We start from the raw sequence: 12,213 nt of genomic DNA on the forward strand, positions 1-12,213 counted from the left end.
TACACTTGGGAGGATACTGGCCGGAAGAGATCGCCTCCCATGGGAACAGGTGGAGGCACTTAGGAGAGCAGAGGCAGCCGGAGATAAGAGCCGACGATACGAGGGAACACGGTTGGCAAGGAAGGCCGAAAAGCAGCCCCAAAAATGTATTGGGGGGGGGGGGGCTCAGGGAGAGAGTGGCAGAGTCAGGAGTCAGACCTGAGCCAACTCTCCCTGTTAATCGTGAGGAGCAGCGATCAAAGGACTTCTGGGCTTGGGAGGAGATATTGGACGGAAAGGGACCATGGGCGCAGCCTGGTGAATATCAACGCCCCAAAGAAGAGGCAGCACGGCGACGCGGATGGAAGCCTGAGAGTCACCTCCAAAAATGTATTGGGGGGGGGGCTCACAGGGAGTATGGCGATGCCAGGTAGGAGACCTGCGCAAACTCCCTTTGCTTACCGGGGGGCTAGAGAGACCGGGCAGGCACCGTGTTATGCTATGGAGCGCACGGTGTTTCCAGTGCGGGTGCATAGCCCGGTGCGGTTCATACCAGCTCTTCGTATTGGCCGGGCTAGAGTGGGCTTCGAGCCAGGTAAGGTTGGGCAGGCTCGGTGCTCAAGAGCTCCAGTGCGCCTGCACGGTCCGGTCTATCCAGAGCCACCTCCAAACACCAGTCCGCCGGTGGCAGCTCCCCGCACCAGGCTTCCTGGGCGTGTCCTCGATCCAGTACCACCAGTTCCAGCACCACGCACCAGGCCTTCAGTGCGCCTCGCCTGTTCAGCACAGCCAGAGCCTTCCTTCCCTCTAGCGCTGTCGGAGTCTCCCGCTTGTTCAGCGCTTCCAGAGCCTTCCTCCTCTACAGCGCTGCCGGAGCCTCCTGCCTGTTCGGAGCAGCCTGAGCTGCCAGACTGCATGGAGCAGCCCGAGCTGTCAGTCTGCATGGAGCAGCCTGAGCTGCCAGTCTGCATGGAGCAGCCAAAGCTGCCAGTCTGCATGGAGCAGCCAAAGCTGCCAGTTTGCATGGAGCAGCCAAAGCTGCCAGTTTGCATGGAGCAGCCAGAGCTGTCAGTCTGCATAGAGCTGCCAGTCTGCATGGAGCAGCCAGAGATGCCAGTCTGCATGGAGCAGCCAGAGCTGCCAGTCTGCATGGAGCAGCCAGAGCTGCCAGTCTGCATGGAGCAGCCAGAGCTGTCAGTTTGCATGGAGCAGCCAGAGCTGTCAGTTTGCATGGAGCAGCCAGAGCTGTCAGTCTGCATAGAGCTGCCAGTCTGCATGGAGCAGCCAAAGCTGCCAGTTTGCATGGAGCAGCCAGAGCTGTCAGTCTGCATAGAGCTGCCAGTCTGCATGGAGCAGCCAGAGCTGCCAGTCTGCATGGAGCAGCCAGAGCTGCCAGTTTGCATGGAGCAGCCAGAGCTGTCAGTTTGCATGGAGCAGCCAGAGCTGTCAGTCTGCATAGAGCTGCCAGTTTGCATGGAGCAGCCAGAGCTGTCAGTCTGCATAGAGCTGTCAGTCTGCATAGAGCTGCCAGTCTGCATGGAGCAGCCAGAGCTGCCAGTCTGCATGGAGCAGCCAGAGCTGCCAGTCTGCATGGAGCAGCCAGAGCAGCTAGATCCGCCAGTCAGCCATGATCTTCCAGATCTGCCAGTCAACCAGATTCTTCCAGATCTGCCAGTCAGCCATGATCTTCCAGATCTGCCAGTCAACCAGATTCTTACAGATCTGCCAGTCAGCCATGATCTTCCAGATCTGCCAGTCAACCAGACTCTTCCAGATCCGCCAGCCAGCCAGGATCTGCCGGAGCCAACTACCTGCCTGAGCTTCATCTCAGTACTGGGCTTCCTCTCAGTACTGGGCTTCCCCTCAGTCCCGAGCTGCCCCTCAGTCCCGAGCTGCCCCTCAGTCCCGAGCTGCCCCTCAGTCCCGAGCTGCCCCTCAGTCCCGAGCTGCCCCTCAGTCCAGTGGGGTTCTGGGTGAGGACTATTAGGCCATGGTCGGCGGTGAGGGTGGATTATCCCAGGACGCGAAGGGGAGGAACTATGACATTAAAACCTGTTAAGGATAGGGCTGATTGCGTGCCCATAGTAAACAGAAAAAAAATCTGTCAAAAATTGCTAATATATGCAATTAAAAATTATTATTGAATAGAAAACACTCTAAAGCTTCTAAAACCGTTTAAATTATGTCTGTAAGTAAAGCAGAACTCTCAGGGCACTCATTCTCCCAAACTCTCTCTTGTCATCATAAAAGTTGGCCCAACTTTGACGTCATCGCCCCCACCCTTCCCAAGCACCTACAGTCCTGGGAACAGTTCCTATGCCTTCAGCGCGGTGTCCGCTTTCAATGGGGCTTCTCATTGTGTGAATCGCGCGCTCACGAGAGTATTGGCGGGCCGAAACCTTTCGGTCACGCGAGAAAACAGGTTACTCTCATGCGCGTTCTGCTCCGGTGGTGTCTTTCTTCCAAGATTGATTAAACGATGCCTGTGTTTCTCTTCGTCCTGAGAATTGCTGTGAAGCTATATAACATGCTAACGCTGTGTTCTGAACATAGTTTGACAAGTTTAATCGACATATAATATGTAATTTCGACTTTTTGGTGCCCACCCACTTTACTTTTTGGCTGCATTTCAACCGTAATATGTCGTATTTGATAACCGAAAGACACAGACTTCAAAACTAAAGCTGTTTTTGGTAAGTATAAACCCTTCCAGGTCTTCTGATGGAAGAACAGCAAAGGTAAGGGAACATTTGTGTTAAATTTGGGTTTCTGTGGACTCCGAGATAGAGGAGCCAAAATGCTAATTCCTGAGCGCCGACTCACATTATAGCCTAGTGAACGAAATCTGTAACGTTAAAAATAAATGTAACACAGCGATTGCATTTAGAAGAAGTGTATCTTTCTATATATATGTAGAACATGCATATTTAGTCAGAGTTTATGTTGTGTATTCCATGTTAGCTGACGGCATGTGCCGAAGCCATCGTCATTTCTCCTGACATTTGAGTAGCATTTTTTTAACATGGCGTCATTGTAAACAGAGATTTATGGATATTTATAGCATATTATTGAAAAAAACAAATGTACTGTGTAAGATGTTATATTACTGTCATCTGATGAAGATTTCAAAAGGTTAGTGAAATTATTTTTCTTTTAATCCTGCGTTTGGTGATTGCATATTTTGTTCAATTTGGCTATGGAAATTAGCTGTGTCTTCGGTGTGTCTTCGGTGGTGGTTTGACATAAATATGTGCTATGTTTTCGCCGTAAAACATTTTAGAAATCTGACTTGCTGGCTAGATAAACAAGTTGTTTATCTTTCATTTGAGCTATTGGACTTGTTAATGTGTGGAGGTTAAATATTTCTACGAATAGTTTTGCATTCCGTGCGCCACCGTTCCAGCTGACGGTGGGGGGGCTGATCCCCAATTGGGAACCAACATCTTTGTCAGGTTAATGGAGTGGGGTCCACGTCCCGAGCCGGAGCCGCCACCATGGACAGACGCCCACCCGGACCCTCCCTATGGTTTTGAGGTGCGTCCGGGAGTCCGCACCTTAGGGGGGGGGGGGTTCTGTCACGCCTTGGTCATAGTATTTTGTGTTTTCGTTATATATTTGGTCAGGCCAGGGTGTGACATGGGTTTATTTTGTTGTGTTTCGTATTGGGTTTTTTGTAGGCATTGGGATTGCGGCTGAGTAGGGGTGTAGCATAGGTTTGGCTGCCTGAGGCGGTTCTCAATCAGAGTCAGGTGATTCTCGTTGTCTCTGATTGGGAACCATATTTAGGTAGCCGGGGTTTCACTGTGTATTTTGTGGGTGATTGTTCCTGTCTCTGTGTAGTGTTCACCAGATAGGTTTTCACGTTTCGTTTGTTGTTTTTGTATTTATTTAGTTGTTTCATGTATCGCTATTTTTTCATTAAAGAACATGAGTAACCACCACGCTGCATTTTGGTCCGACTCTCCTTCAACAGACGAACGCCGTTACAATACCCCATAATGACAAAGCGAAAACAAGTTTTTAGAAATGTTTGCAAATGTATTAAAAATAAAAAACAGAAATATCTTATTTGAGATGTTTCTACAACTTGGAGTTCACCTGTGGTAAATGCAATTGATTGGACATGACTTGGATGAGCACACACCTGTATATATAATGTCCCACAGTTTACAGTGCACGTCAGAGCAAAAACCAAGCCATGAGGTCGAAGGAATTGTCCATAGAACTCCGAGATAGGATTGTGTCGAGGCACAGATCAGGGGAAGGGTACCAAAACATGTATGTAGCATTGAAGGTCCCCAAGAACACAGTGGCCTCCATCATTCTTAAGTAGAAGAAGTTTGGAACTACCAAGACTCTTCCTAGATCTAACCGTCCGGCTAAACTGAGTAATCAGGGGAGAAGGGCCTTGGTCAGGGAGGTGACCCGATGATCACTCTGACAGAGCTCCAAAGTTCCTTTGTGGAGATGAGAGAAGCATCCAGAAGGATAACCATCTCTGCAGCACTCCACATATCAGACCTTTTTGGTAGAGTGGCCAGACGGAAGCCACTCCTCAGTAAAAGGCACATGACAGCCCGCTTGGAGTTTGCCAAAAGGCACCTAAAGACTCTCAGGCCATGAGTAACAAGATTCTCTGGTCTGATGAAATGAAGATTTAACTCTTTGGCCTGAATGCCAATTGTCACAACTGGAGGAAACATGTCACCATCCCTATGGTGGAGCATGGTGGTGGCAGCATCATTCTGTGGGGATGTTTTCAGCGGCAGGGACTGGGAGACTAGTCAGGATCAAGGGAAAGATTAACAGAGCAAAGTACAGAGAGATCCTTGATGAAAACCTGCTCCAGAGCGGTCAGGACCTCTAAAACACTGTTTTTGCTTGTCATTATGGGGTATTGTGTGTAGATTGATGAGGGGGGAAACTATTTCATCCATTTTGGAATAAGGCTGTAACGTAACAAAATGTGGAAAAGGTTAAGGGGTCTGAATACTTTCTGAATGCACTGTACATTATTTCGGTTGCAAATCATTGAAGGTCAACATCATTATTTCCCATAGTAGCTAGAATGTAGTAGTTATTACATAGTAGCTCGGATGTAGTAGTTATTACATAGTAGCTCGGATGTAGTAGTTATTACATAGTAGCTAGGATGTAATAGTTATTACATAGTAGCTAGGATGTAATAGTTATTACATAGTAGCTAGGATGTAGTAGGTATTACATAGTAGCTAGGATGTAGTAGGTATTACATAGTATCAAGGATGTAGTAGGTATTACATAGTATCAAGGATGTAGTAGGTATTACATAGTAGCTAGGATGTAATAGTTATTACATAGTAGCAATGTTTCCATTAACTTGTTCAGTGATTTCTTTGTCAACATTTAGAACGTTTGCATAGAAAATAGATGTGACAATTACCTGCTATGGTGCATCTTGTGATGATAAAAACAACTCAACTAATGACGGTAGACCAAAATAAATACATTCATTCATAAAAACCCAGAGTGTCGAAGAAGATTAAGTGGTTGAAGTGTTTACATGATCAATTTAGGCGTTTATACGTTAATAATGCCCTCCCACCTATCTGTTTCATGTCTCAGGTAGCCAGCAATGGACAGCAGGGAGAGAAAGCAAAAATGGACTAATATTTGCCATATTCAAATCATTCTCATGTGCCAATCGTTGTCCTGACCTTCAAGAAAGCCTGAATTGCTTTGTCTTGCTTTTCTAGTTGGCCGGATGCAAGTTTCCCCATCCAATCATTTAAGCTCTACGGGAGTGCAGGTTTTACCATGGCATGGATCGTGATGATATGTTGGCTCATGAGAATGATTTGTGCCAGTTGGGCCTTTTTTGATTGCAGAAAAAAAATGTAGTTAGCAAGAACAAAGTCTAAGTATTTATAATTAAATATTAAGTGGAGCTTTATAGATAAATTATTCTCTAATCATAATTTATTCAAAAACACTGTTTCCATCATCATTTGGTCGCAATAAAGTTAGACTAAAGAAAAATCCACCCCTGTCGAACAGATTAAAAAAATTATATTTATTTTCAAATGTATCCTATATCTGGCGTTTCCATTACACATTTCGCAAGGATTTTGACGCATAAACCTGGGTCAATGGAAACCTGCCTAATGTAAGTGATATCACTCAATATGGCAGACCTTGTGTGTGCTACTTAAGCCTCAGCCACGAATGCATTCTAGTAAAAGTAAACAGATAGCTCAGAGTACCGCATGGAAGTGTTAAAATAAGCAGATTTCTAGGAACCAGGGCCGGCCTTAATGGGAGACCTTTTGGTCCTGCTCTTTAGGGCTCTGGGTCCTCGGTTCCACATGGAATGGGGAAAGAGATGGAGCTGTGTTTACACACACACACACCTGCTGCTCTTTCTCATACGATCACAGGCACCACTGACCCCATCTCTGGGTGCCTGTGTTTTAGTAAATGAACCCTGTCACCACTGCTTCCATGTGGACACTAGTCCAATAAGCCAGAAAATACAGCTCACACACACAGCAAACAGGATACAGACATAAGATGAGCCCTGGAACAAGCCCATCAGGTTCTGTCTCACAGGTGACACACACCTTTCTAAGGAAATAGAAGCTGTAAACAGTAAATATGTGCTCCTGATAGCCGATCACTAGAAATATGTTGAATTGCTGAGAAATCTAACCAGGCATCAGGTAAACTAGAAGGTTATCAAACCATGTCCCCAATATGACCTGCAGTGAAGTTCTGCTGACTGAAATGTTCCAAGAGTAGTTTGTGTTCTGCAGCTGGATATTGTTTTGAAAGCCAAGCTGATCAGTTTGATTTCAACAGCCTCTGACCTTTCACCCCCCCCCCCCACCCCAGCTCAATCAGCTGTCTTTGAGAGAGAGAGGAGAGAGAGAGAGAGAGACAGTCCAGATCAGGTTGCACATTAACAGAAAAAGGCCCAACTGGCCCCAACACACACACGTCTCTGTGCGAGCAGGTCAATGGCTGTGTACCTGGATTTAGTTCAATGGTTTCATAACTAAATCATATTAAGATGTCCGACCTCAGATACCAGACAGTCATTCAATATCTCCATTCAAATACTACAAAGAAAGGGCTAGCAATACTGTCCTCTCTCATATTTGTCATTGGCAATATACATTTTCTTAATTCATGACCTACAGCACACACACACACACACACACACACACACACACACGTGGGGTTTGTGTCTCGCCAAGAGATTGGACATTTAGAATGAACCTTGACATGGCCAATGTTAAACAAACACAATGGAAAGAAACGACTCAGTCTGAGTCTACTGTAGGCCTATACAGTGCATGGTTGTACCAACAGCAACTGATACACACTTGGATTCACCAGTCTGTGTGTGTGTGTCAGAGTAACCTTCTCTCAAAGCCTGTCTGTCCTGTCAGTGTGTATCTGATCTGGAGTCAGTCAGACGCATCAAAACAAACATGGCCGCCCCAGGCCTGTCGTTCCTCTACCTCCCATATGTCCTCTGACCCCCATCTGAACCTGTTAGCACTCAAGTGTGTGTGTGTGTGTGTGTGTATGTGTGTGTGTGTGTGTGAACTAATGCAGCAGAGAGTGGAGCGTGCTCTGCCACTACTGTAGGTACCTGTCAATGATCTGTGACTTGTTGTTTATCTTGAGCATTGGTCACAGAGAGGAGAGACTGTCTTCAGTATCTATCTGATCTCACGTCAGCCTCATTCACCTGCACATTGTGTTCAACTTATAGTATATTTACATCTCATCGGGCGTCGAACCCGGCTCATCATGGGACACAAGTTAGGTTAGTCATCCTGTATGGAAGAACAGAGGGGATGCTGGGAGTGTTGCAGACAGACAGGGCTTATAAGAGGCATCCCTCCACGTCCAAACAAAGGTCAATCTATCCGCATTCCTCAAATAGTGATTTCCTAATTTACAGAGTCTGGGTGTAGTCTACTGCATGTTCACCATATCACACTAATTTACAGAGTCTGGGTGTAGTCTACTGCATGTTCACCATATCACACTAATTTACAGAGTCTGGGTGTAGTCTACTGCATGTTCACCATATCACACTAATTTACAGAGTCTGGGTGTAGTCTACTGCATGTTCACCATATCACACTAATTTACAGAGTCTGGGTGTAGTCTACTGCATGTTCACCATATCACACTAATTTACAGAGTCTGGGTGTAGTCTACTGCATGTTCACCATATCACACTAATTTACAGAGTCTGGGTGTAGTCTACTGCATGTTCACCATATCACACTAATTTACAGAGTCTGGGTGTAGTCTACTGCATGTTCACCATATCACACTAATTTACAGAGTCTGGGTGTAGTCTACTGCATGTTCACCATATCACACTAATTTACAGAGTCTGGGTGTAGTCTACTGCATGTTCACCATATCACACTAATTTACAGAGTCTGGGTGTAGTCTACTGCATGTTCACCATATCACTGTAGATATACATATGTGATATAGAATTACAGAAGGTCAGTAACTAATGATGAGTTAAACCAGTTTGTCTGCCACTACCTCCAGAAACGGCTCAGATATCATTTTTTCCAGTTTCTGCTTGAAACTTGCCTTGTCTCCTGCTGATATTGACCATATGAACATGCATCCTTGTCAGTAGGTTGCTTTGAGGTCACACTGATAGACATTTCTGAGAAATGGCCTAATAGTGAAAGTTGTTGAGTCAGGGTGAGAATGGGAGATTTCCTCTAAAACACAACAGTGGTGTAGAGTCAGATAATAGTGAGATGGACAATAGGCCAGTTGACTAGGCCTGACCAAATGACCTTTCAACACGATTGTCCTAAATGGCCTGCATGATCAAATGGACCAGTGAAGGGTCAGGCAACATTCCCCTGGGTCTCATTGTGTGTTATTACAATGAGGTATTAGTCATATTCATGGTAATACATTTATTAGGCTTAGTATGGACTACAGCGAGGGAAAATAAGGAGTAGAAAAAAAGAGGGGATAAGGAGGGAGAGAGAGAAAACTGGTAAGGCACTGAATATCTTGCCTAAATACTCAACGGGTAAAAACAAACAGATGACATTGGGTGCAGCAGTCAAGTATTGTAAGACCACCACCCATAATGTGACATCCCTCGATATCACAGGGCTTTGGCCGTGACGTCGCTTGTTCGAGTTAAAGTAATCATCATACAGTTTAGTGAGAAGTATTCACATTGCGCAACAAAACCGAGGTAAAAACGACCCTCCTGGTATATATAAACACAAACATAACCTACTACATGATGGCCTACATGCACACACACATACAACAAACACACCCTGTATGTAACTAAGCGGAAAGATCGCGCGAAGGAGAGGCCATTGCTCGGCTCTGTTTGGTCCCCCGCGCGCAGCTTTCCAGCAGTTCTCCTTACATGTATTGAGTATCACAAACACGGTTTGGACATTCAACAATGTGGCCAGTCCTTCTCTGCGCTGCGTTGAACGGAAACCAGCGGTCGGTCATAAATGGCAAAGGCATCTGGGTAGGATATTGAATTTGACAGTTCAGGAGAAAGTGCACTAAAATGCACTAAACATAGCATAAACATTGATCAGACCATGTTGGTAGCTGTCAATGTTTAAAGAAAATTACCAATAACTTCACAATAAAAAGCTGACTAGACTACCAACTTAAATCAACAAATATATGTAGTTGCATAGGATACTGTTTATTAGACAAACAATGTTATATAAAATGTGTTTTCAATGCACTAAAACTATAAGCCCTTTTTTTATAAAGAAATACATGCCTTGTTATCTAGCAGTGTCAGTGAACGCTCGAGCTAAATAACTTTCATTCTTTCAAGATGACCATGAAATTTCCAAAGTTCTGTTGAACTATGGCGCACAACACATGCAACCCAGTGACTTTTCCAGAGTTGACCCATTTGTGGTGGATTTGCGGTGCGAGTGCGCAGCAGATCAGTTCAGCGGTGGAATATCACTTACCCGCTATGAAGGTCAGACGATACGAAGTTAGAGTCAGGTTCTGGAAACTAGGTGGCTCTTCCACCAGTGCGCTCCGATACTGTCCACGGAACGGCTGGGACCCTCACACACATACTACGCAAAAAAATATAAATGAAAGAAGCGTCTTTGTGTGTTGTTATAATTTCAGTAGAATGGCTGCTACTCTCCCGTGGCTCTCCAGCTGCTGATTGTTTTCGTCCCGCTGGCTGTGATGTTGTCAGCGGAGTTCGGAGCGTCCCTGGTCACCTGTATGCACTTGTGACAACTCCGGCCACCAATGGCAGAGCGTGATGGGAATTCTGGGGGATGTAGTTCTGTTGGACGCGTATTTCGGGAGAGTGACGTTATGCCTGTTGACTGTCAGTGCACACAGCACATGGTTGCCCCGAGATTGGCTTTAATGGTCACTCATTCCTGACTGCCTGACAATATTTCAAATGGAGCATAGGCCTACAATAGTGCACACCTTCCTTGCTTTCCCTCTCACTCATGCGTGCATGTGTGTTGCAATTATAGCATGGTATTGAAACTGAATGGATCTGCTTCAGCGAGGTTGCCAGGCCAATATCATCCTTAATCAGGTAGCCTAGGCTTTAGGGCAGGGATTATCAACCAAATTCAGCTGCAGGATGATTTTTTTCTAGAGTGATGGTCAGGGGTGCTGAACATAATTACAAATAATTTCTAGACTGCAACTTAACCACAATATGCCCAAAGAGATATATTATTTAACTAAAACATAATAATTTCAAACCTCGTTTACAATTGTATTCGATCACTTACTCACTGGCCAGTTTATCATGTAGAACCCTCCAGAACAGCCTGAATTATTTGGGTTATGGATTCTACAAACGTTGCTCAATTGGTATCAAGGGACCTAACGTATGCCAGGAAAACATTCCCCACACCATTACACCACCACCAACAGCCTGTACCATTGACACCAGGCAGGATGGGACCGTGGACTCTGCTGCTTATGCCAAATCCTGGCATCAGCATGACGCAACAGGAACTGGGATTTGTCAGACCAGGCAACGTTTTTCCACTCCTCAATTGTCCAGTGTTGGTGATCATGTTCCCACTGGAGCTTCTTCTTGTTTTTAGTTGATAGCAGTGGAACCTGGTGTGGTCGTCTGCTGCAATAGCCCATCTGTGACAAGAACCGCCAAGTTGAGCATTCTGCACACCACTGTTGTACTGCGCCGTTATTTGCAGCCCGCCTGTTAGCTTGCATTATTCTTACCATTCTCCTTCTACCTCTCATCAACAAGCTGTTTTCACCCCCAGGACCGACACGGACTTTGTTTTGTTTGTCACACCATTCTGGGGAACCTCTAGACACTGTCATGCGTGAAAAGCCCAGGAGGCTGGCCGTTTGAGCTACAGGAACCGGCACGCCTGGCCCCAACTCAAAGTTTCTTAGGTCACTTGTTTAACCCATTTTAACATTCAATCAAACAGTAAGTGAATGCCTTGATGTCTGCCTACTAATATATATATATATATATAGAGACAAATTAAAATCCATTGAAGCTGATTTTCTAGTGTTTTTAAGTCTGTAAAAAATAACATAATAATCCCCCTCAGAAAACTTGGGGGTCCAAATAAGAATGGACCACCAGTTGAGGAACCCTGCCCGAGGGGGTCTCGCCCAACCGCCTTTGTGGATCACGCATGAATTGTTTTTGATCAGGTATCATTTTCTGTAATATCAATATTGCAACATTTTTGTTACCTTTATTTAACTAGGCAAGTCTAAGAACAAATTCTAATTTACAATAGCGGCCTACCATGGAACAGTGGGTTAACTGTTGTTCAGGGGCAGGACAAATATTTACCTTGTCAGCTCGGGGATTCAATCCAGCAACCTTTCGGTTACTGGCCCAACGCTCTAACCACTAGGCTACCTGTCACCTGTGTGATCCTCTGGAGTTTCTTTCTACTGCGATGGTTTAAATTGTTTTACCCAAATCAATGTACAAGCAACCTTCTCATTATGCTTCAAAAAGTTGACACTTTCCATGTTCTTAGTTGACCAGAAGAGGGCAATCTTGTCAAGGAAACACATAGGACTAGTACTGTATTCATTTCCTCATTAGTTTACCCCTCATGCAGTATATCCACATTCACATTTGAAGTAGGTATCACCATATGCAAAACATATGATAGTAGGAAACCTAATTTATCCTGACAAATACAGCACAGCATGTAGGGG

The 12,213-nt window shown here is 45.2% G+C and overlaps 1 protein-coding gene across 3 annotated transcripts in view; it reads right to left on the reverse strand.

Moving 5' to 3' along the window:
* Positions 1–10,439, reverse strand: part of LOC109882087 (transcription factor EB-like) — an 88,802-nt gene extending 78,363 nt beyond the window's left edge. For 2 of the 3 annotated variants that reach the window (XM_031817230.1, XM_031817154.1), the window contains exon 1: positions 9,978–10,228. The gene's annotated coding sequence lies outside the window, so the exon portion shown is untranslated. Of the gene's footprint in view, positions 1–9,977 lie in introns of all 3 variants that reach the window. The other variant, XM_031817222.1, reaches the window with a different exon arrangement.
* Between the last annotated feature and the right edge of the window lie 1,774 nt (positions 10,440–12,213).

This window comes from Oncorhynchus kisutch, linkage group LG1 (genome assembly GCF_002021735.2).
Source record: "Oncorhynchus kisutch isolate 150728-3 linkage group LG1, Okis_V2, whole genome shotgun sequence".
In the NCBI taxonomy this organism is placed as follows: domain Eukaryota; kingdom Metazoa; phylum Chordata; class Actinopteri; order Salmoniformes; family Salmonidae; genus Oncorhynchus; species Oncorhynchus kisutch.